The sequence below is a fragment of the Desmodus rotundus genome, chromosome 4, assembly GCF_022682495.2.
Source record: "Desmodus rotundus isolate HL8 chromosome 4, HLdesRot8A.1, whole genome shotgun sequence".
In the NCBI taxonomy this organism is placed as follows: Eukaryota; Metazoa; Chordata; class Mammalia; order Chiroptera; family Phyllostomidae; genus Desmodus; species Desmodus rotundus.
The window spans coordinates 147,727,696-147,753,434 of record NC_071390.1 but is presented as its reverse complement, the minus strand read 5'-3'; positions in this window follow the sequence as shown (position 1 = coordinate 147,753,434).

The window sequence follows — 25,739 nt, the reverse complement described above, 5'->3', positions numbered from 1 at the left end:
CTCAGCTCAGCCCACTTTCCCCAAGAAGATGGAGGGAGACTGTTGACTCCCAGATAGAATAAGGGAAATGACAAGGGTAACTTCCTTTCTTCCTGAGTATAAAGTGGCTTTATCTGTGGAGATAGTTGAGAAAAAGAAGCATGAAGCATATAGAATGAGAATATGCAGTTGAGTCATCATTGTGTGTAAGAAATCCACTCAGTAAATATTTATTGAAATTGCACTTGAAATATGTGTGACCCAAACAGAGCCAATCCCTTCTTCAGGGAATTTACATGTGAGTGCAGGGAGGCAGATGCAAACAGCAACGTCAACAGGGACAGGGTATGGGGTGGGAACAGGTGCTCAGTGTGCTGAACAAGCAAGGTGTGAGGACATCCAGGAACAGGAACTAACACCATTGACTCCTGGGAAGGAGGCATGGGGGCTTTGTCTCCAGGTATGGAGGGGAATGGGACACAGCCAGAGAAGGACAGGTCTGTCCTTTGAGGAGGGTGGACTCCTCAAAGAATGGGATGGGGAGTTAGTGGTGGAGAGACACAGATGTCCAAGTGAGGAGTTTCATTCTTCCAGGCAGCAAGCATAAGAAAGAGGCTCACCCTGTTCTTGGGCTGCATGACCTAATAAGGCTTCTCCCATCTTGCCTGCCTGATGAGTCTGGCCTGAGAGAGGACTCCCTGTTCTCCCTGGCAGCACTGCAGAGGCCACAGTGTTTAGGATTTCTGAGCACCACTGAGTGTTCCAGCCAAAGACTCTCCGTGTGACCTTAGTCTGTGCAAGGGGGAGGGGCACGGAGGGAGGGGAGGGTGAGGGGGGCAGGGAGCAAGGAGGGGTGGGGGAAGGTGTGGGAGGGAAGGGGAGGGTCAGGAGGGGAGCTTCAGTCTCTGGCACCAGACTATCTGCTGAGACAAGGCAGGCAAGACAGAGGGATAAGGAAAAAAAATGCCAGGCCTCCTGTTGTATTGTATATGGACAGATTTTCCAAAGTAGTTGAAATTTAGGAGAAAGGTCATTGAGAAGGTGAAGAAAGGAGAAGGAGAAGGTGAAGGGCTATTGAGACAGGGATGGTTGGTGCTAGAGGCACTTCTGTAGCGTTTTTGTGTTGGTCACAGCATTTCTTCTCCCAGAAGCCCATGGGGCCAGGCTCCCTGACTCCTAGAAGATGGGAGAGGCCTCCTGTACCTAGAGGGAGCAAAAGCAGTTTGTTTCCTGTTTCTTTTAGGCTCTGAACATGCTGGAGCTAGACAGAGCTTCAAGATCATCAGGTCATATGCTGCCTTGACCGAGGAGGACGCCGGGGCCTCGGGATGACTGCACAGGGCGAATTAGGATTCATTCTACCCAAAATCCTTTCCTATTTTTTTTTAAGATTTTATTTATTTACTTTTAGAGAGTGGGGAAGGGAGGAAGAAAGGGAGAGAAATATCTATGTGAGAGAGAAACATCACTCGATTGCCTCTCATATGTTCCCTGGCTGGGGAATGAACCAGCAACCCAGGCATGTGCCCTGACCATGAATCGGACCCGAGACATTTTGCTTTGCAGGATGATGCCCAACCAGCTGAGCCACACCAGTCCAGGTTCCTTTCCCATTCCTAACTGGACTTCAAGGGTGTTTCTGCAAGATGTTTCTCTGATCTGTGACCCACAAATAAAAGGCTGAGACAGAAGATGGTGTTTGTGGGGATATTTTTTGTTGTTGTGTGCTCGTTTGCCATTAAAGAGCACATTTGAGGACTAAGGTTCATCGAGAGATGGGCAGTCAAGGCCAGTGAGAGCTTTGTTGCCCATAAGATGGCTAAACAAGGACTGAGTCAGGGGCAGTCAACTGAAGCGTTCAGATTTTATGTTAAAGAGGTCTATCCCAAGCTACAGCTTTAACAAGTCACCCAGGTGTGATCAGTAGCATGTATCCACATGCTGAAGGCCTGCCCGGGGGCCAGGTGGGAGCGGCTCCACACACCGGCCCCAGGTAGGTGTGTGTCTGAGCGCTCGCAGTTAGAGAGCAGGTTTGGGCTGGCACAGGTGGAGAGAGAGCGCCGACTCCTGAGCGGGGTCGGGGCTGTCAGCCCCAGCTTGGTCATTAATTCCCTGGGTGACCTTGGGCAAGCCCCTACCCCTCCCAGTCCCTTTGTTGACCATCATTGCAGTGAGGGCTTATATTTGGCTGGTGTTTCTCACCTGTGCTGGCTGGCCAGAAGGAAGATAAAAGAGAATGTGGGGAAGGGCGCCAGCTGCCTTCACCCACAGCACTGCTAGCCTTTTCGCACGCTATACTGGGCCTTACCGCGCCATCCGTACTGTAGCATAACGTGATGGGCTTCGGGAAAAGCTGGTGTTTGAAAGAAGAATTTCATTTGCCTGAAAGGTGGGAAACCCCTGCATCAGGTGACTTCCGAGACCCCTCGCTCCGTGTTCTATTTTTCATCGAACAGTCCTGAGTGGTGCCAGAGAAGACTGGCAGCACTCACTTTGCTTATTTAAGAGCCTGAAAAAATGCCAAGAATTCACGGTCAGAAAAACACCCTTTGGCTCCTCATTTATCTAGAGAGCAAAACAAACTCACTTGACAGATTGTGTGGGTCTAGCAAAATGCCGGTGTGGTGAACCCTCCCTCTCTACTGCTCAGGGGCGTTTATTATTTCAAGCCAATTGTCGCAGTCGCAGTCACTGGAACACACCTAGGCAGGTGAGGCCAGAGCTGGCGCCAGAGCAGAGGGCAGCGCCTAGAAACCACCTGAGCACCGTAGGCCATGGGGGGTGTAAATGTGATACTTGCACTTCTTATGAGGAAACTTAAGATCAGTGACGACTGTGATGTGGAAAATTCCCCCATAATAGAGTGACTGGGGACCAGACCTTCAGCCTCATGAGGGAAGGGGTGCATTATTGCAGCTTAAATGAAGCCAAGAGGAGGGTATAGGGTGAGTCTGTGCAGCTGGTTGAGGGGAAGATCCAGCCAGCCAAAGTCCATCTCAGCCCAGCTGCTGTCTAGGACAATAAGTGTGTCACCTTCCTCCCCTAGCTTTCTCCAGGGTGAAAGAGGGATTAGGCCTGGGATGAGTTGTCTCGGCCAATGACATTGTATGTAAAACTACACCATCTAGGAACTTCACTATTAGACCTGAGGAAGGAAGAATGGGAATTGCAAATTGGAAGAGCAATGTGCGGAAGCAAGTAGCTTGGCCACTCAGCTTCTCAGGGTATGTTTGATCATTCCTTACTTAACAAATATTAAAAGTTTACCATGTGCCCTGCACTGTTCTGGAAGCATGGGTTACATCAGTGAGCAAAACAGATTGTCCTGCCTTGAGAGGATTGAAGTCCACTGTCATTCTTACTCACTTGCTGAGCATCCCACCTCGCCTGCAGGGCTGTGCTACTGGAGTGTCTGTGGGGAAGACTTTGGCATAAAGGGTACGGCTTGGGCATCGGTGTCCGACACCTGGGTTCAGCGCCTTTGTTTCTCAACTGGCTCAGTTCTCTCCTGAGTCGGGTTGCTGGCCCACGACAGCACCTGGTGCAGAGGAAGTACTCAGTGAAGTGGTGGCCCCCTGCTGTCACTCCCTGCCTGTGTTCAGCCTCTGTGTTTTTGCCCGTGGCCTTCTGTTTGGTTGCCATGGCGCTGTGTTTGGGGTGAGTGCGGTAGGATGTTGTGCTGCCAGATGTTTGTTTCCTCTGCCTGGCGATCCTGTGAGCAGGTGCTGCTGTCAGGGGCAGGGAGTTGCTAGCAGCCTCCAGGTCAGAGGCCACTGTGCTGGGCCCCCTGGGCAGGTGGCCAGGGGACTGCCTTCACCTTCATGGCCGCCCCGACACGCTTGGCTTTGTGCACTCGGCAGGATGCCTGTCCTGGGTTCGGAGGCTCACACTCCTCCTGTGTCAGGCTCTCTGCAGCCTGCCTGCTATGACCGGGGCGCAGTGCTGCCTTGGACTGGCTGTGTGCCCTGGAGCTCATCACTTAACCTCTCTGATCTCAGTGTCCTCATCAGCAGAATGGAGGCAGTAATGCTCACTGCTGAGGGTGCTGTGAGCAAAGGACTCTGTCGCTGTAAGCAGGGCCATCATTCCCTCACTGAGCCCCGCAGCATGGCTCTGTTCGGCCCCAATCTTTGCTGGCCCAGCATATCTGAGCTTGCTGACTCTCACTTCCTTCTAGTCTTCTCTGCAGAATGACTTTTCAGGACACTTGCCCCCGCTGTGGTTACAAAGCCAGTGGATCCTGGTGGTGTAAGCTGCACCCCCGTCTGTTGGACTAAAGGCTCCTCTAAGCAGGGCCAGCTCCATTCCTTTGTCAGCCTCCCCACCCTTGGGCACAGAGCCCTGCAGGTAAGAAGTGCTCGGCACGGGTCTCTCCCCTCGTCATCCACACAGGAGTGACGAGAGAGCCTCTTTCCTGAAGACATATTTGTGTTGTGTCATAGAAAAACACTGATTCTGAAACTGGCTCGGAGATCTAAATTTAGACTTTCCTCCTGGCAGGAGCCATGGAATAGGCTTGAAGTGTGCCCCTGATGGCCTGACTTTCTCCTGTGGGCGCTCAGAGGCAGGGCTGAGTAACCAGATCTGGGCAATCTTTCAGTCCAGCTTTGGAGAAGGTGCTCATTGAGTGTGGGATTCTTGTGCCACCACACAGGCGTCCTGGCCGGTCTTGAGCCCCGATGATCCCCGAGCTGGCCCCGTATCCCCCCACATGCACTCCCAGCCCATCTGTCCTGCCCTCTCAGCGGCTCCTAGATGTTTTTCTCAAGGACTGCCAATGACATTCGTGGTGGCTCAAATGTGACTCTTCTGTCTGGGAATTAAAAAACACATGGGGTTCCACTGACAACACCTGGTAGGGGAGTTCCAAACCCCAACTTTCACCTGATTACAGATAGTCTCCACCCCCCAAGGTTCTATTTATGATTTTTGACTTTACGCTGGTGTGAAGGTGACATGATAATAAATTACATGAGATATTCCACATTTTCTTATATAAGGGGCTTTGTTAGATGATTTTGCCCAACTGTAGCTAACGTAATTGTTCTGAGCGTGCTTAATGTGGGCGAGGCTCAGCTGTGATGTTCGGTAGGTTAGGTAGATTGAATACATTTCAACTTACAATATTTTCAACTGGTGATGGATTTATCAGAAGTACTCCCTTCATCATTTGAAAAGCATGTGTATGTGAGTGATAAAATGAAGACATTACTACTGCCTAATATAGGAAATAGCCTGCCTGAAGGATCAGGTTAGTTACTTTAATCCTCCGATCCCCATTTTTAGTGAGATGCTGGTTACCATCAATCACGCAGTGAGAGGCACCAGATGAATCTGGGCAGGGAGAGCGCCGTGGCGCATAGGGGGACAGTAGGTGCTGGTGAGAGTAATGAGAAAACAGAGCATCCCAAGTGCCAGCAGGAATTCATGGCACTGAGTCTAGGGGCCAGAGAGGAGATCCGTCTCGCCGACTGGCCTCTCGCTGGCTGCCATGTGTTGCCGTTTAAAACAGGTGGATCTCAGCTTCTCTTCCGTGGCGATGGAGCGGAAGGACACGTTTGCATGACGGCACACTCAGCTGCGGTGCCAGTATTGCCGAGATCCTAATAAACTTTTATTTCCTAGGCAATTTTGAGTTGCATTTTCTTCTCCTTGGTAAAGGGGACTGTTAAGAGTGAGATCACTTTCGTTTCCAAGTACGTTGAGGTTTTATATTCATCAGAGGGTCAGTGGGAACCAGAACTTTCTGCTGCTGTCAGGCTGAGGGGTATGTGTCTGCGAAGTTTCCAAGGCAGCAGAACAAACAACTTAGATCGATTTCAAAACAGATTTGGGGCAGGGGTAGGACAAAACAAGATCTTTTAAGGAAGTATCCTGAAACTGTAGAAATCCTGAACTCTAGAACCTGCAGAACGTCTCCTTTGCTTCCCCAGCCTCATGGGAGGAATGGCTTTCCAACCATGGTCAAGTTTCCCTTTCCGTGTACGTGGAAAGACTCAGGCCACAGTCGTGTTCTAACACGTGGTTAAAAATGTTTAGAAATTACATAGGTTGGGCATCAGGGTTAGCTTTAGAAAAACTCTAAAATTATGTTTTTCTCCTGTTTCTGGCCCTTCTTTTCTCCTGTTAATTCCATTCCTCACCTTCCAACCCAGTAGTAGTAGATGGGCAATGAACATACTTCTTTTAGGAAGGTATTAAATATAAGCCACATCCTCTTCAGTATAAATACTGTAGGATTTCTAGAATCTCAGAGTTAGAAAAATTGCAAATTTTATCTACTCTGTGGTGGGTTGAATGGTAGCTCCACAAAACATATGTCCACCTGGAGTTTTGAATGACTTTATGTGGAAAGTTTTTGCAGATGTAATTAAGTTAAGGATCTTAAAGTGAGATCATCCTGGTTATCTGGGTGAGCCCTAAATCCAATAACAAGTGTCCTTATAAGAAGAGGAGAAAACTCAGGTAGACAATGAGGAAAACTGGAGGAGGCCACATGATGATGGAGACAGTGATTGGAGTTATGCAACAACAAGCCAAAGTTCAGTGTGGATCGCCTGCAACACCAGGAGCTGGAAGAGAGGCATGGAACGGAGTTTCCCTGAGAGGTTCCAGGAAGAATCAACCCCAGAGATACCTTGACTTCAGACTTCTGTCTTCCAGAGCTGGAAGAATACATTTCTGTTGTTATAAGCCATCCGGTCTGTGAAAATTTGTTATGACAGCTCCAGGGAACTAATATATATACAAGGAGGGACCAAAAAACTGAAAAAAAACCCAGGAATTATCTTCTGGAGGAGGGGCCCCTTGTAGTACAGGCTTCCCTGCTAGGTGAATGCTCTAGGAACCCATCTGTATCAGTGCTCCACCTGGCGTTGTTGTGAGAGGCTGAATTCAGCTTTCAAGAATTTTTTAGAAGGCTTTTTCAGTGCATTTGCCCATCTCACGATGGGCAATTTACTGTGCACCTGCCCACACCACACGGAGTGTTCAGCAGTTTTTGACCAAAAACAGCATGACCCCTATTCACCCACATTCACCTCAAGCGACATTTTTTGTTTCCTCAAATGAAAAAAGTCCCCAAAGGAAAACATTTTGACGATGTGGAAGGGGTGAAACAAAAAATGGCAGAAGAAGCACTATAAGGCATCAATATTGACAAGTTCAAAAGCTATGATGAGCAGTGGAAGAAACATCTCGATGGGTGTATTGCATCAAATGGAAGAGTACTTTGAAGGTGACTGAAGTTTAAACATGCAAGAATAAATAGACTATTGTTTATCGATAAATTCAGGAGTTCTGGGGTCCTCCCTTGTATCCCATCCTCTAATTTATCCTTGAATTTTTTCAAGTGGTTGTCCACTCTCTTGAAGACATTTAATCTGATCTAGTCCATTCCTTCTCCCACCAGATAACTCTTGCTTTTGCTAAACCAGTCACTGACCACCCCATCAGAGGACTTCTTGTATATCACACTTCTTAAAGATCGACATTATTGAGATGTATTTGTACACAATCAATCAAATGTACCCTTTCTGAGTGCATAGTTTAGTGAATTTTAAAAATGTGTACACCCACAATAAAATGTATACAGTATCACAATAAAAATATAGAACATTTCCATCACCCCTCAAATTCCCACATGTCTCTTTGCGGCCTCCCCACACACACACCAGTATTGGCCTGAGGCAAACATTTTCTGCTTTCTGTCATTCTAGATTAGTTTTGCCTTTCCTAGAATGTCATATAAATGAAATCATACGTCATATAGTATGTTTCCATAAAATAAATAGAGAAGCCAGATAAATCCCATTGGAGAGAGTGGGGTCACTGATGTGACCCTGGCACAGCCCCATCTGAGACAGCCCGTCCTGCAGAGCCACACTGCGCGCAGGCTGCCTTTCTCAGAGGCACTTGGTCCTCACTGCCACTGCCCTTCCTTCAACCGAATGCAGGCCCGGCTGCCTGCCGCTGCGAAAGCTAACACTCGAGATGCAGGTGCTGATGAAAGGAAAGGGGTTTATTCAGGTGCTGGCCATCTGGAAGGTGGGGGACTTGTGTCTCAAAGCCCATCTTTTGGGACAATGGGGGACTCACATCTCAAAGCCCATCTCCCCCTCTCAGTGGAGGCTGAGGTTTTTATAAGGACAGAGGGGAACAGAACAAAGAGATCAAGGGAGGGGGTTGCACAGTTCTCTACAGGCAGACGAACACAGTCCATTCCAATGAGGCAAGTGATGGCCCGGTGTGTGTCCCGGCTTCACGTCATCCTGGCTCCATGGCTGAAGGTCAGCAAGTCTCCCAGAGCTGGGATGCCTGAAGATCCAAATCTGTATCTTTTGAAGCTAGTTCCTAGGATTCCTACACAAACATGCTGTCTATCTATAAGGTACAGATTAGTCAGAGTCCACACTTACAGGAACAGTGTGAAAAGAATGCTGAGGTGGGTTATAATTTCCCACCGCTACATTCTTTTGGGGAGCTGTATTTCTTTTGGCCCACATCTGCCAATTGGGAAAGTAAACATCAAATGAAACCCTTGGAAAAGCATCTTTGCTGAAGAGTTTGCTAATCTTCGGGGAGAACCAGACAGGAAGTGTGTCCACCGAGTTCTTACTGACATCCAGATAATGTAAACTCCCCATTTCCTCACAGCTGGCTCAGGAACCGGCTTCTCCAACACAATGAGGGAAGCTTCAGTTCCTCATTATTTAAAGTCTGGACACTCCTTTGCTCTTGCGGCCCCGAGTGCTACCCTTCCCTCTCGTGTCAAGAGTTTTGTTTTCTTTCTTCATTGTACTCACCTCCAGACTGAAGAGAATGTGACAGAGAACAACGGTCTAATCTTTTCATCATTTTCTCTTCTCCCTAAACCTGTCTGATTCTTCATCCATGTGCAGAACATTCTTTATGACTGAGTAGACAGATATGGGCTTCTGGAGTCCAGCTCACAGTTGACATATTGTTGCTATTCTTCCCAGTAAAAGAACTTTCAGGAAAGAGTAACTGGTGGTAACCGAATACATGTGCGGAAAAGAGAATGATTTGTAGTCCACATAAACCAGAGAACATCACCCTCCTCTGTCTCTCCCGAGCACGCCAGTGCAGGCAGGAGGAATGCCTGTGCCTTGCAGGGTGTGTGGGCAGGACCAGTGCTTCTCAAAGTGTGGTCCTTGGGCCAGTGGTGTCAGCATCACCTTCTCTATTAGTTATCTGTTGCTGTGAAACAGGTTATCCCAAAATTAGTGGCTTTAATCACGATAACCTTTCATTATTTCTCACAGTTTCTGTGGGTCAGGAATTTTTGAGTGGCTCGGCAGGGAAACTTTGGCTTAGGGTCTCTCATGAGGTTGCAGTCAAGGTGTCATCTGCAGGCTCTACTGGGACTGGAGCACCAGCTTCCAAGGTGGCTCCCCTCTCCCAGGCTGTCAAGTTTGTCCTAGGTGTCGGCAGCAAGACTCGTTTCCTCTCTAGACTGCTGGAGTGTCCTCAAGACATGAGGCTTGGACTTCCCTGTGGTCTGAGTGCGGGGCACAGAAGCTGTTGTGCCTTTTAGAACTTGGTCTTGAAACTGTCTGCCATCAAGTGCATTGATAGTGGTTAGAAGCAAGTCACTACACCTGACCCACACTCAGAGGGAGGGAAATGAGACTCCACCTTTTGAAGGGAGAAGCATTAAAGAATTTGTGGATGTTTGCTAAAAAGGATTTTACCCAGCTGAGAAATGCAAATTCTTGGGCCACCCAGACCTACTGAGTCAGAATCTCTGGGTTTCAAGTCCCGCAATCTGTGCTCACAAACCCTCTGCCTGATTCTATGCTGGCTGAAGCTGGAGAACTATCCAATTAGATTAAAGACCACTGAGACAACCTCAACTCCACTGTGGGCAGCTGAGGTGAAGCCTCACCAGCCAGGGCTACCTTCTGGAAGCTGAGTTTTAAGGAATTTAACAAACGGTCCTAGCCTTAATTCAAGTTAATCCACAAGAAGGATGTAGTAGGCAGAATGATGATCTGCCAAAGACACCCACGTTCTAGAAGACTGTGAGTGTGTTACCTAACACGGCAAAAGAGACTGCAGCTGTGATTAAGGCTCTTGAGGGGGGAGATTATCCAGGTGGGCCCAGAGTAATCCCAAGGATCCTTATGAGGAGGTCCAGAGTCAGAGAGATTCAGAGAAGGCAGCAGGATGATGGAAGCAGAGGAAGGGGAAGATGGGGGAACAGGGCCTTCACCCATGCCCTAACAAAACAGCTTCCCTCTTGTGTATTTATCTGTTGAGCTTGTTACAGAACAGATCTGGGGTGGGGGGACTGAACGATATAAAAGACCCCCCTTTTTCTCCGGGGGTTCCTCCCCCGTACTAGGTTCGCCTTGCCTGCCTCCAGAGGAAAGACATCTCTCAATGTCAGAGATTGATAAAAAGGAAAGGAATTATTAATTATTTAAAAGTTATACAGACTAAAGTCCTTTAGAATACCCACAAACGCACAGTCCTTCCTTCTCCCTCTTCCCAATCTGGGGTACCATATCTCAGGAAGGAAGTAGAAGTCCGTGATTCAGGCTCCCAGCACCATCCACATGGCAAAAAGGGAGCACTCCCAAAGCTGCATGGTCCCCAAAAAGACGCCCAATGCTGTGTGGTCCCCGAAAGGATGCATGGTCCCAAAAAGAGACGCCAAATGGCTGCCGCGCTTGGGTTTAAATCCCAGCTCCAATCTTCCTCTGCAGCCCCATTTCTGGCCCCGCCCACAATTGGCCACAGCTGCCAGCATTCTGGGCAGGTGAGGCCCTGTGGTGTGGAGCCAATTATCTTCAATCTCTTCTGGGCCTCATTACAAATCCCTAATTGGGGCCCCCTTCTTGGCTGCACCCTGTTACAAGCTTATTGTGCCGTTTCTTTTGAAGAAAGTTTCCATGGCTGGAGAGAGTGTACCCCTCCCCTACACACTTCTTCTTTGTCTCCCTCCATAGTCTCCTGCAAGTCTTTGGACAAGGTTCCTCGGCAAGACTGACCAGAGCTCGGCAAGACTGTGACCAGAGCAATCAGTCATTTGCACTTGAACAGTGAGATGATTCATCATCTGGAGTTTCTGTATTTATGAAAATTTCCTCCAAAATTTGATCTAAAAATTATTTTAGAGGATGGAAATGAATATGAAAAGTAGTGTATTGAGTTGATCATTTTCCTTCTAGGGTTAATTCAACTATTTTGTATTTCTGTTCTCAGAAACGTTGATATCTGTCTTACTTAAACACACACACAAGCGTGCACATGCTTTGTAGAACATATTGTACCTGTCTGTGCAGTGAAATGTTATACTGTTTCTGGCCGAAAACAATAAAGTTTGGGTAAAAAAGAAGGGTCTTTGGAAGTTTCTCCAGACCTTATAATTCTCAGCCCCCAAGGGACCTCTTAGAATTGACAGCCCCACTGGCTGAGGAGAGTGGTTTGCCAAGTGGTGAGAGCCTCATGCTTGGTAGGTGAAGTTATTAAAATTTTATATTAAACGTTGAAGTGTGGAATGGGCTGAGATCACACTTTTTGCCTCTGACAATAATTTCACATTTATTAGATACTACCTTGTGTTAAACATGCATAACTCCCCCAACTAGAGCAAGCTTCCCTGAGAACGGCTAGCATGTCTCTGCTTCTCTCTCTCCTGGGCAGAATTAGTGCTCAATAAATTCTGGCTGAGGCATTGTTGTTGTTCCTCTAGGGACGGACCACAGCCTGTCTCTGTAAAGTTTCCCTGGGTCACAGATCCTCTCTACGCCTCAGTTCTCTCAACCCTGAAAGTCCAGGATTTGTGGATTAGGGAAGCTCTATTTCTTTCTAGCTCTAAAGCTCTTTGGTTACTTGATAGATGGAAATAATTAGAATCAAATAATTCTCAATTTTCGGTAAGAAGGGATATCTGTTATGTTTGACAGTAGTAACAGAAAAATTAGGCAATACTTAACAGCAATCTTTTCCATGAAAGCTACGAATGCATCTGTAGCCATGTGTAAAGGAGAACAATTCCCGTTTTAAGATATCATTGAGCAAGTAGGGCTAGAGGTGGGTGTACCTGCAGCTCATGAAGCTAACATGGGGGGCCCTCATTGGAATGGACTCTTCCTGGGAAGGGCCTTAGCGATAGTCTTTCATGTAATTGTGTTTTGTAAACCTGGGAAAATGCAGTGTTATAGCTGTCACCTGCTAAGACTGCCATTTCCTTCCATTTAAGCTTCTCCTCCTCTTGGGTAGAGTTGGGGAGACCATCGACCTTTTGTGGGTCCAACTAAATAAAGATGAGTTGGACCCACAAAGTAAAAGGATGCTCTTACTTTGAGTTCAGTGGGATATATTGATGTGGCTCACTCTGAGGACTCCAGAAAATCACAGTTGAGGGTTTTTTCCCACTCCTGCAAAAACTCTGGCAGGTGACTTAATGAGTAAAGACAATTGTTAAGAAGTAGAAGAACAGGAAAAAAGAGGAAAATGGAAAAGCCAGAATGAATATAGTGTATCTTTGAATAATCAGTCTTGTATTGATAACCAGCAGCCCTTTGGAATTAGGCCTGTCGGAAACAAGGGATTTGGAACCAAAGTTGGGTTCCAATCTCAGTTACACCAAGTGCCAACTCCGCATCAGTGTGGATAGGGTATTTTTCTTTGAACGCATTTCATCCGGAATATCTATCTCCCATGGTTGTTGTGAACTTCAATGCTATAACATACATACATGCACGTCATAGGCCCTTCATAAATTGCAACTTTTGAAAAAGTTGAGCTATAGAATGTTCACTTATAGTGCACTTAACTTAAATATCAAAAATTCCAAGGGAAAAGATCTCGATTGTCGAACTTGGGAGGGGCCTTGAGACGTGTAAAGGAAGAAATGGGGGCTTTCTAAAAACAGTGACATGCGTAAGGGCAGGCCCCTAGGGAGCCGCAAGGCTGGTCTTTGAACCCACTGGTCCTGACTAGGAGTGCCGTTAGCCTGTGTGAGCGTGTGCACGCGGCACACTCTTGGTGCCGGCAAAGAAAGCGGTTATCTTTGGTCTGTGCGTAGGCACTGCCTGCGCACATTATCTCCGTATAAACCTCACCACTGCACCACCGCCCTGTGAAGAAGGTGCAATTCGGCCCACTGTGGAGATGAAAAAACTGAGGCCAGAAACGTGAAGAACTTGCTCAGGGTGGCACAGTAATAAGTGACAATACTTGATTCCACTCTTCGGCCTGTGCGACCACCCCCCCCCCCACCCACCACACACACAAATTCCCAGGGCCCTGTCCTCTAAGAGTCGGACCTCTCAGGAGCCAAGTTGCAACTGCAAAGCCACTCACTGTGGTCCCATTTTCTTCCCTCTGAATGCAACCATGGTGATGCCACGAAGGCCACCATTTCCTGGTCACCGAACACTGGTAAAAGAACCTGTCCTGAATGTATGCAAGCTTTCCTTTCAGAGGTTGATAAAGTGTTTGTCCCAGTTTTCTCAGGAATACAATGTTCTTCATAAAGTCAAAGAATTAGGGAAACGACTCAAAAGTTTGTTTAGGTCATCACCTCAGAAGATACATACCTAAACCCAAATAAACTCCCGCAAACTTCTTTCACCTAAAAATCTGTTTAGTTCGGTGGCTCTCAAACTTGGCTGATATTAGAACCACCCAAAATGTTTTAAGATGATACTATGCGCAGGCTGTCTCCAAGACTAACATAGCTGGACTCTCTGAGAACAGGGCCCACCAGGTGAGGCGGGTCTGTGACAGCTGAGGTTAAAGATTGGACGGCCTTCTCCAGCAGTCCTTTCCAACGCTGAGTTTCTGACACTTACGGAGGAAAATTGCCTCATTCCTAACCAAGCTCCCTTCTGCAGGAGGTAAGACTCCCTGGCAATTTTACACAGTAGTATGGAGGTGTTTATTAGTATATAAATACACACACACATACATATATATATATATATATTTAAGGACAACTTGTTACTATATTACCAAAAGCTTTAAAACTGCATATTCCTTCACCCACCATTTTAATTTCTGCGACACTATCCTGAGAGGAATTAAGAGACGTCTGCAGAGTTCATGTGGAAGTTCATTAAAACGTGATGTACGACAGCAAATTTTGGAGACTCTCCAGAGAGCCAGTGCGAAAGCTGACCGAGAAAGTGACAGCATATTCACACGAGAGACTGTAACCCTTAAATTTTTATTGAGGTTCATGTTAACCAGCACAGGAAACACTGTAATAGGAACAGTATGTGTTAATTATTGGTTAAAAATACAGGTACTTTTCACACGCATAGGGTAGAATATTGAAAGAATTTACTTTTAAACATGTTACGTTTCAGTTGTTACCTTGGATGGTCAGCTTATGACTTTTTTCTCCAGCTTTATTGAGGTATAATTGACATGTAACCAGACTAATTTTTTAAATGCTCTTTAGAGTTTTCCCAGTTTTTTATTTTGAGTATTATTATTGTTGCATTAGAAAGACTAATAGCATGGCCTGTAAAAATACTAATTTAAAACGAAATCTGGAAATAACTACACCTCCACTTCTTATTGGTATTTACCTTTCATGCATTGTTTTTCATTTCAAGCATCGCTGGGTTTTGCCAGAACAATTGTTCGGCTGTCTTTTGAAAAGGATGTTCTCCCTTTTTTGTTGTTGTGTTAAAATCAGCTGCCTTCAGGACAAATTAGGATATGCCCTCTTTTTAAACTACCCAGATGCCCTCGACTGGGGTCAATAGATAAAGTCAGGTGGACATTGGAGAGAGCACCAGCTAGACCCTCAGAGAGGAAGCTGCTGTGAGGGAAATCCACAAGATGGCATTGAACCTGGCTCTTGGTAAACAACTCACATTTATTGAATGAATAGATGACGAATATATTTGTTACTATTCCCAGAATAAGAAATCATAGAGAAAATCATGTTAATGACTTTAAGGAAAAAAAGCAGGATTTTAAAACAATAGTTGCACTACCCCTTTAAGAACTGGAAGAAAGCATTCCACAGAGAAAGTGGCGATGAAGTGAGAGTGAAGTAGAGCCAGAGTCCAGGTGAGGAGGGCGCTCCAAGAGTGAACAGACATCCCCGTGGGTTCTAGGAAGAGGACTGCTTCATGTCAGAGCAGAGCGCCCTACTGATTTCATGATAGCATTTAAAGAAAGTAACAATTTTTTAAAGCTTAGATGCTGGAATTAGAGCATAAAGTTTTAACTGAGGTATGCAAGGAGGTGCTATAAGCATTACTATGATGTCAAGTTCAGGTGGGGCTGAGAAAGGAAAAGGAGGCAGGGGAAATGACAGCCCCATGGAGTGGCTCCATTACAGCCCCTGAGAGAATTTGGTTCAAGCGTCCCATCCACAGTCCCAGAAGCTGCTTCCCTGTACTGTGCTCATTGCTACACGATGCCCCGAGTTTTGATAACAGTGCATTCTTTACAATGCCTAGGTAGGAGGGTGGGTAGCATGAGCTCCATTTTGCAGGTCAGACAGCTGAGGTTGAGAAAGTGAGGCTGAGAAGAGTTAAGTGACGTGCATAGGGTCTCATGGCTCTGAACAATGGAGCCAAAGGATATGTCAGTGTTCTCCTTGTGCTGTTCACCACGCAGAATCCCTCAGAGTGTGAGCTAACTACCGTGGAGGTGTGATCATTAACTTCGTGTAGGCAAAGGGGATTCCAGACCACTGGAAAATACTAATGACATTGATTTGACCCATCCATTGAACAACTAAAAAGAAAACAAAACTTAGTTGTCATCTCTTACACAAAATCAGAAAAAGGCAAGTCTATAGATCTTTGAAAACCTCACCATCGGTACGTTTCAAAGATAGTGACTTTCTGTGGCGTGTGAGCTCTTCTGCGGTGGAGTAAGCACTCAGTCATACTGGATTTTCTGATCCTCAGAGTTTTCCTCTTGTCCTTATCTGAGTAATCTCAAGGACTCTGCTAAGAGGAAGGCACACAACATGCTTTATTAAAGAAATGTTTCACCGTCAAAAGATTGGTATCACAAAGATGGAAAACAGGCCTGCCACTGAAGTTCGGTGACTGCTGGCCAAAGCCGCAGATCTGGCTAACTTCAAACTGGTCTCTCAATTAAAGAGTAAAATTTGAGGAGAGTTCATCTAATTCTTTGGAGGTTTAAGATAAGCTCTTGTTGACTGGATACAGTAATCTATTTCTTCAGAGGTAACTGGAAATATTCCTTTCTCTTTTATGTAAGAAATGTGTTAGTTTTGGCTCCAAAGGGGAAATTTGTATCCAAGATTCTCAAAGAACTCTTCTGAGATTAATTCATTTTGAGGAAACATAACGTCTTTGCTTCCATTCCACAGATATTTTAATGAGTCCTGACGGGGAATATTCCTTTTCCAAAGAAGGTGTCCTACACAGAGGCCAAGTTCTTACTCAGCTTGGAGTCTGTCATCCTCCAAACGGACAATCCGCACTTCACTTTGAAACAGGAAAGTGTGGGGAACCACAATCCATATTAAAAGCATGAATTTTAAGTATTGATGCAATATATATACCAGAGAGGTGCCTGAGCAATCGCTGGGCCCACGAGTTCATCTGACCATCCACCACCCTCTCATCTGTCTTCCATCCATCCATCACCCATCCATCATCCAGCCAGCCAGCCTGCCCGCCGGTCAGACTGCCCGCCTGCCCACCAGACATTTATTTATTCAGCATTGAGTAATGCTAAGTGCATACATTCTGAAGCCAGCCTGAGTTGAATCCCGGCCTCTTACTTACCAGCTATGTGATCTGGGACAAGTTATTTAAATTCTGAGTCCTCATTTTCTCATCTATAAAATGAAGAGCATCATAGCATGCCCCTTACAATATTAGTGTAAAGATATTATTGTAAATGAGCTAATAGAAACTAAGTGTTTGGAATAGTGCCTGGCATATAACTAGCAATATTCAAATGATTGCTTTCGTTTTTATTTATTAGTGAAAAAACTCAGGCAAAGAAAAGATGAGTGGCCCACCTATAGGAATAAGAAAAATGAATCAGGGGTTAGAGAATCTATTTCTTTTCTTGTTTCTTTTTTACAGAATGTGGAGCAGAGAAGAGGGAGGGAGTGTGAGATAATTTTTTGAGAACTAAATTATTTTGCCATGAGAACTGAGTTCTGAGAGTGTTTTTGTTTTGTTTCTCATTTTCCCCCTCATTTTGATTATGGTTGTTGTTAGTTTTGTTTTAATTGCAAATCATTTCCAAAGGCTTCAAAAAAAAATTCGAGAAGACTCATTTACTTATTAACCTATGTATTTGTCTGCTCAACCAGGCCACAAACCTCCCATGGGCAAGGATTGTGTTTTATCCTGTCCGACATCCTTGTGCCCTAAACTCAGCACCCTGGGTCCTTGGGGTCCCTGAGCAGCTGGAACAGACAACAGTGTTTGCCAAGAAATAGCCAAGACACTATCCCAGTCTGGTCTCCGGGAAGTGGAAACTCATTGAAGAAATTTCTCAGAGCAGGATCCCGGGAAGGCCATTAGGTCAGTATCCCAGCGGCCACGAGGTGAGCATTAGGCGCCCATAGAAGAAGGCTCTGCCCCTCTCTCCAGGGGCCTGGTGGCCAGGACGCAGCTCAGCCCAGAATGAAGGGCAGAATCAAGGAGAGGTTAACAAAGGGCGAAGTGCACTCCACAGAAGTGCCTAAGGGGAGATGAACAGAAGGAGCTGGAGGAGGCTGGGGAACATTCCTCCCGAGTCACCCCAATTCAGCTTGATCCCAGTATACACTGGTCATCTGGAATGGACAAAACATGAGGCCGGGTATATTGCGAGACCGTGACCTGTTCGTTACAGGAGAGAAGACACTTCTGGAGAAGAATCTAGGGCCTATCCACACAGCTCCTTCCTAGTGGAGGTCTGGCCCCTCTACTTCCTGTTGGCTTCTCAGTTCTCAGGAGGCTTTAACCCCACCTCAGATCATCTGACTTTTAAAGTTTTGCTCTTAAGCAGCAACACAGTGAGCTATGATCCTTGAATGAGACAGGAGATGTCATTTTGAACTGTAATGACCAACTGTCCAGTTTGCCTTGGTTTTAACACAGCAAACCCTCAGTCCCTGGCAAACAGGACAGCTGGCCACACTAACCTGAACCTACAGTTAGTGAATATTTGACAGGAGCAACATGGGAAGGACTGCCTGGATAACACATAGTTTGCTCACCTCTCTGAAACCTACTGAACTTTTTAAAGGCTTATTTAACTTATTTATTATTTACTGAAACAGCAGAGAGATGTGTGTGGATTGCACAGTAATAATCCCTGTGGAATTATATTTATTGAGAGTCCCTGTGTCCGGATGCTCTGGATCCATGCTCAGAGTACTGTAAGAAGTAGCCTTGGGCAGCTCTCACCGTATTATTCCCTGCACGTATATCACTGAGACTAAATTCACTACATTGCACTGTCCCCCTCCTAAGGAACTGTGGGGGTAATTTCAGTATTGGGGATACTCCGTATCCTGGCTCCTGGGAAGGTGGGTCCTCCTTGTGGGTGTCTTGTAGCAAGTTGGCATTCCCTGGCACATGAAGTGAATGCTTCCCAATTCAGCTCATTTTCTTTTTGCTCCTTTATTTTTGTCTGGCATGCATTTTCCTGTAAGCTATTTAGATGTATGAATAGAATAAAATTCAGCTCTTTTGTCCAGCCATAAGTTACCTGGGCCATTTGACGTGATGGAGGTGCAGTGTGTTTGCTGGTTTGTCTGTGGTAAACTCTGAGAAATTCCCTCTCGTGAGAGCAGCTGGCGGGAGACCCTCGCAGTCCTTCTGTGCAGACAGCAGGAAGTTCTTTAAGAGAAGCATCAGGAAGACCACACCAGGAGCCTTCTGTTGGGGCTGAAGTCAGAGACTAATGTCTTCAGGGCCGAGGGGGATAGTGTGGACTAACTAAAGCTTTAGTCCTCCATCTATTCATGTCGTCCACAGAGGAGAGTGACTTAAAGGGGGGTAAGGTTGGGCCTCCAGTTTAGCAGGCCCCATGCCCTGCCCTCTCTGGGCCAAGGGGTATGGAAGGGCAATGATCTGTCTGGGGAGCCAGTCAGCAGAGGGACCCTGGGTCTCACTTCTCCTGGGCCAGCTCTGGGGAGGTGGTGGGATCACCAAACAGGAGTGACTGCTCGGCACTAGAGTCATATGAGGTTCAAACCAGCCTCCCAGGATTTCCAGGGCCACTTGACCCCAAGCAGGCCATGGAAATAGCGGAAAGGGAGCTGGGCCTGAGGAGTCCTCCAAAGGGGAAGCTCCCTGTGTGGACTGAGGCCTGAGCCTCCACCCGGATCTCTGAGGATGCAGGAGGAGTGGACTGACGACAACCCCAGGACCAGCCTGCACTGGTTCCTCCCCATTCCCAACTCTTCGATGATACAGAAGTGAACCCTCTCCCCACATGGAAAGGAAGAAACCTTGAGTTGCCAGAGAGGCATTTTCTCCAAGTGGAGACTGAAAATAGACATTAAATTCAGTTTTAGAAAAAAAAAACCATTGCATTTCCTTCACACCTGACCTTGTAGACTGAGGTGAGTGCTTTCCTGGCTGTAACAATGATGAAAACAGCCGTGATGGAGGCGGCGCTGACTAGCACTGAAGATGTGGCTGCTCCTCTGCTGAGCGCTTTAACTCACGGAGTCCTTACAACAGGGAGGAACTGCTAAATCCCCACTCTGGAGGAAATCGAGGCACAGAGAAGTTAAGTAATTTGCTCAAGGTCACACAGGAGGATGAGGGATTTGAACCTGAGTAATCTCAGTGACCCTTAGCAGTACACCTAATGTTTATAAACCAATTGATCAGAAATTATTTTCTCATCTCCAACTAAAGCCTTCTTGTGGGAGTTTAAACTATTCCTTCTTGTTTTGTTCTTAACAGAACGAGCTATCATTTCTCCATTTCCTCTTCTCAAGCCAAAATGACCTCGGTTGTCTCAGCCTCTCCTCGGACAGTCACTATTTCACTGTTTCTGATTTGCTTACTGCTTTAGTTTCTGGGCCTGAACTGGAACAGAGGTCAGTGTATGATGAATATTCTAAGAAGATCATATCTCTGTGAGTCCCAAATTAATGCATTCTGGTGTTAAATTTAACAATGTTTTCCAACAAGAAACAGCGCACTCCTGTGATCCCCTGTGGACCGGTCTGAGCTTGTCGTGCTTTTACAAAGACGCCCTGGTGGTATTGTCCCCCAGTCCGAGGGACAAAGAACGACGAGGCCTGGAGGGCACCGGCCTATCCCTGGGCCTGTTCTCTGTCCATCTAAATTATGGTGACAGAGAAGATAAAAATACAATGACAAAAAACCTCATTTTTCTCCATCCCGAATACTGAAGTACTGAAGTTCTTTGAGATTTTCATTCCCTTCTGGGGTTTTTTTTTTTGCTGATAACAATGAATAATGGTTTCTGATGCTGCTTTTCTTGGCTTAGCGTTTGAGGTCATCAGAATGTAAATATTTCCCCAAGGAAAAATACATTTGGGGATTAACTAATTGTTTCTTTTATTTAACCATATTTTGTTATAAAAGGAAAAAAGTCTGCTGAACTCAACTCAGTCATGACCCCAAATAGGAAACAGAGTAGAGACCACCGCTGGTCTGTGTGGGAACTCCAGGGAGGGGCGGGTCAACTCTGGGGGTCCATTTTCCTTGGCATGAGTTTACAGAGTTCTATTTTAAACCCGATGCTATCGCATTTAAACATATTCACACTTGGGTCAGGTCACATAATTAGTAAAACTGGTTTTGTTCAGCATTTTATTCCATGAACTGACCATCACTGTTCTCTGCTCATGCCAACTTCTCAGTGAGAGGTGCTTTTAGGAAGTGGCTATTGCCTTCTCCTTATCACCCATTTTTCTCCCCAGTCCCCTACAGTCTGTCATTTACCCTCACCCTCTATTGCAACTGCCCTCAGAAATCAGCAGAAACTTCCTTTAGGTCAAATGGAAAGAACTTGTTTTCTTTTTGTTGCTCTCCCAGAGAGCTTCCACACTGTCAACCACCTCCCCCTCCCTTTCAGACCTCCTCAGTCCCTGGCTTCTTTGGCACCTTGTGATCATTTCTTCTCTTGGGAAGTGCTCATCCTCTCTGGGACATGCTCCAAGGCTTGGCTCCTGTCTCTAGACGTAATTTTCTCTATATCAATCTTGCCTTAGGCTCCTATCTTCAGCTATCAACATTATTTATGTAATTCCTATGTCGACATCACCCTCATCAGTCTCTCTCTGAGCTCCCAGCCAGCTTCTCCATGACCTTCTGAACAATTTCATTTGTTAATTTGCTTTACCCTGGTGCCTGAAGCTCAGCATACTACCTGCCAAAGTCATCCTTTACCTCTAATTTTACTCCTTCTCCTGAATGCCTTCCCAGTGGCACTAGCTTCTCATCTCTGAATCACTCACACTGGAAAACTCAGGATCACCTCTGACTCCTTTCCTGAGACGTTAAGCTCTGAGAGGAATAGAAATAGCGTCCACCTAGCATAGCCTGGCACAGTGCATGGCACACAGTAGGTTCTCAGCAGGTATTTGCTGAATGATTGAATGAATGTTCTCTTTCATTACTTGCATTCCTTCAGCCATCAGTTTAATTACTCTGTCAACCAACCTACACAAACATGTTTTGGGAGGCGGTGTGGGGCCCCTGTTGAGAGTGGGAGCTCTTGTGTTGAGCTGCCCAGGTTCGAATCATGGCTCAGCTGCCTCACAGCTGGGTGACCTTAAGCATGTTACTTTACTTCTCTATACTTTAGTTTTGATCTATAAAGTGAGGGAAATAATAGCACCTACCTGGGGTGTCGATGTGAGGATTAAGTGAGATAATCTTTACAAAATAGATATAGTCAGTGTTCAGTAAACTTGTTTAGCTGATGATGATGATGGTGGTGGTGAAGGTGATGGTGTTGATGGTGATGATAGTGACGGTGATAATGTTGATGATGATGATAATGTATGGTGGTGATGGTGAAGATGATGATGGCAGAGGTGAAGCATGAGCTGGGCCTGCTGAGGTGTGGAAGTATGTGAGGTACTATGAGGATATCATGTCCAGATGTGGACAAGCAGCAGGATGCTGAGTCCAAGGTGTGTTTAGGGCAGAAGGTCAAGAATTCTGGCGGGCCTGAAGAGCAGGGAGGGAAAAGGCAGCCTGAAGTGACTTGGTCAGGAAATGGGCTCCAATTGTAACCCTCAGGACCCTGGGGTTTTCTTGGGGGGGTCTCTGAGACTCTACAGATGGGGGACAGGAACAGGGACAGGGCATGGGGGTTGAAGGATTGAACACTACCACATACAGGCTACGTGCCTGGATGGGAGAACATGCTGGGCTGTGCACAGATTTGAGCAGAGCTGCTCTGCTTTTGTCCATTTTACATCTTCATTTTCTGAGTAACAACACCTTTCAATAAAGAGTCCTGCTGCCTTAAAAGAAGTGTGACTATCCCTGGTCTGCCCCTTGAGGGCAAGCCGAGGAGTTTGAACTTCCTAGGGTGGGCAATGGGGCAGCTGCAGGAATGTAGACAGGAGGGTAACAAGACTAAACTGACACTTTGTCAAAACCCTTCTTACAATTCATTCCCTGGTGTGTGCGTAGTTGTCTGGAAAAGGGGGCAAATGCAAACCTTCTCTCTCCCTCCCCTGCTGGGCAGCCTCATGGCCAGCACAGAGGTTCCAGGTCCTGCTGGGGCCACAGCAGCAGCTCTGCCTTCAGACCCTGGCCCCTCCATCCAGGTCAGCTATCCAGAACACCCGCCTCATCATTCCATTCCCTGTGCCAAAGCCTCCAGTGGTTTCCCAGTGCTCGTGGGAGAAAAACCAGACTCCTATGCTCAGCATTTAATGCCTCACAATGTGACAAACTCTACTTCTTAATCTTATCTGGACAGAGTCACACCTCTGTCCACCCTGGCTAAATCTCCTTACAATCCCAATACTCCCAAACACAGTGCATTTATTTTCTCTTGCGCATTTCATGCCACACACATGTGCACACACACACACCTATACTTAGTTTACTATCCATGCACATTCCACCAGTCTTTTCTGACCACTGTTGGTTATGTCTGAGACTCTGCATGAAAGCCCAAAGAGCCCTGTCCTCAAATCTTCTTCTGGCAGTGCTTGGTAGTTTTTGGTTGTTAAGTGTCACCAAACATCGCGTTGGGCTCACCGCACACTGAAAAGCCAAAAGAATGTAGTCTACAGTAGTATTAGGAACTTCCCAGATCCCTTCCTCCCAAACAGGAGCCCCATTTTGTGTGTCCTTCAAGACCAGGGGCCACCTCCTGAACTGCCATGCCATTCCCAGCACCTGGTCTTCTGTCACCGGCCTAGCCAATGACACCCTCTCGGGTCTCAGGACAGGAACGCTCGAGGGTTTGGGCTGCTGCCTGTGTTTTCCAAAGTGGCTGGAGCCCAGTCAGCTTTCCTTCTCAACTGGGACTTTTTATGAAATGTCTTCTTGACAAATGCCAGCCGAACTGGGATTCACCACACTGTTGGTGAAAGGAACAAAGCCCTGCCTGACAGGCCTGAGCAGCAGGCGCAAGTCCCCAGGGCACTGGGCCAAGGAAGTGCCGGGTTATTCCTGCTCCAGCCCCGCTGGGCCTATACATGGTACAGTTAGAGGCCAAGGGCGCCACAGGCCATGGGAGAAGTTTCTGACCTGACCAGGTGGTAGAGCCAGCCCCCGTCCCACAGGCGGAGTGACAAGAACAATCTCACAGTCTGAGGTGGAGGCAGAGAAAAAGCATTCTCTGTTCCTCACGTGGAGCCCATTCGCCAACCCCTGTGCAGCACTGCTTCCTCTATAAAAAGCCTCCTTTGCTTTGAAAGTGCCGGTGCTGTGGTGAGAGACAGACTCTTCATCAACCTGTGTCACTGGCTTCCTCTTGCAAGACACAGGAACCACGGCACAGGTTGCTTGGTATGTTGTCTCTGCTGGATCGTCCCCAAGGAGCTTTCTCAGCTGTTGCAGGTCCAAGACATGCCAGGTACTGGATGCGCCAGGCTCTCATCCTCAAGGAACTCCAGATTTAGGTGGACTGATTATAGAGGCCAAAGAAATAAAATAAATTAACAAAATAAAATAAAATTGAGAAGTTTCCAGCTCGCACAGGCTGAATGCCAGAGCAGTTCAGAAAGAGAATTGGAAGAGGTGGGAGGGAGCACATCACTGTGACTGGCTTCTCAGTAAAGGGTCTAGAAGCAAGGATGAGAAAGGACTTGCTCTTGACCTTAAGGAATGAACAGCCTGAGGTCAGCTGGAGGAGAAGAAGTTGGTTCTACCTCAGACACTGTGCCCACAATTAGGGAGGTGACTCAGCCGACTTCTAGTCTGGATGCATTTCTCCTCTGAGAAGCTCTGCTGTGGGGTGTCAGCATTACAGAAGAGGATAAGCCTGGATCCTTCCTGTGCCCCCATCAGAGGATGGCAAAGAGGGGGCACAGGAAGGACCCAGGCTTATCCTGGGCACCTCAAATGCTTTTGATTTCTGGCCAAACCAGCCCTGGGCTAGGGTAACTCAGAAGTCAATGAGGAGGCCAGATATTCTGAATGAGTGCCTGAGCCTCAAGTTAAGATGGGACTACTGTCACCTCAGCTGTCACACGTGGGACAGGTAAAGGAAGGTTATGGGAGACAATATGTGAAAAGCCACCAGGCCAATAATAGAGAACAGCCTTCCCACCTCATGCCACGCAGGAATCTCATATTTTTACAGGGTGTTTATGTGTAGTCAGTTCTCAATATTTCATGTGGGAAAAGAAGCGTGGAAAAACTCAATCCATCTACAGTTCTGAGCCCCAAATTTCAGTCATGGTTTCCAACATCTTCCTCATAAAATCTCTTCCCAACATCACAAAATGGCAAAATGGTTTGATTTCCACAGTATCCTTCTGCCTTCAATTAATAAGTTGGCTGACCTTGAGCAAGCCAATTTGGCACTCGCTCTTTCCAGTTGTGTAACGAGGATGGCGCTGGTTTAGGAGCACAGTTTTTTCCAATGCTAACATTTTATGATTCTCTCCAAATAACTCTATTCCCTCCACTGTCCTTGTGAGTGGAGTGATAGCTGAGTTAGCAGCAGTATAGGGCAGTGGTTAGAGCCTTTGCTTCCGGAGTTGGACAGATGCGGCCCCGCTCTGGGCTCAGAGCGCATCGCTCTCTGATGGAGGTTGGTCATGAGCATTAAACGAGTGAGGTCCGCCTTGACCAACCAAACCTACGTACTGAGTCTGGCTTGAATCGCCCCAGTGCAAATATTGTTTTTGAGCAAATTCAGGACAGGATGGGGACCGAGGTTCCAGCTCAGCAGGGTAACACGAGGAGAAAATCAGGAGTGTGTCAACATGCTTATCAAAATATAATCTACCAGAAAGACACCACGAACCAGAGTGAAGCCTTTCGAATGTGGATACAGCTGCAAGGAATGACAAGGGTCGGCTGGCATGCAGGGTGACCTCGGGCCCAGGAAGGGAGAGGGAGGTGCGCACGCCCCAGACCCTGAGGAGTGACTCAGGAAGAAGCCCACGCCTTTTAGTGGCCTGAGGCTGAGGGTGGCCTGAATATGACCTTTTGTTCAGTGAAGGAGCTGCGAGGAGGTGGGTTGGTGTGGGAAGATGTCCTATGTGAAACCTTTCACTTTTCTGTAGGGAGAGAATTTAATGGTAAAAAGAGGAAGTTATCAATTCTTTTTTCCCCAAAGCAGAGGAGGCCACTTTTTTATGACACTTTCTTTTAACT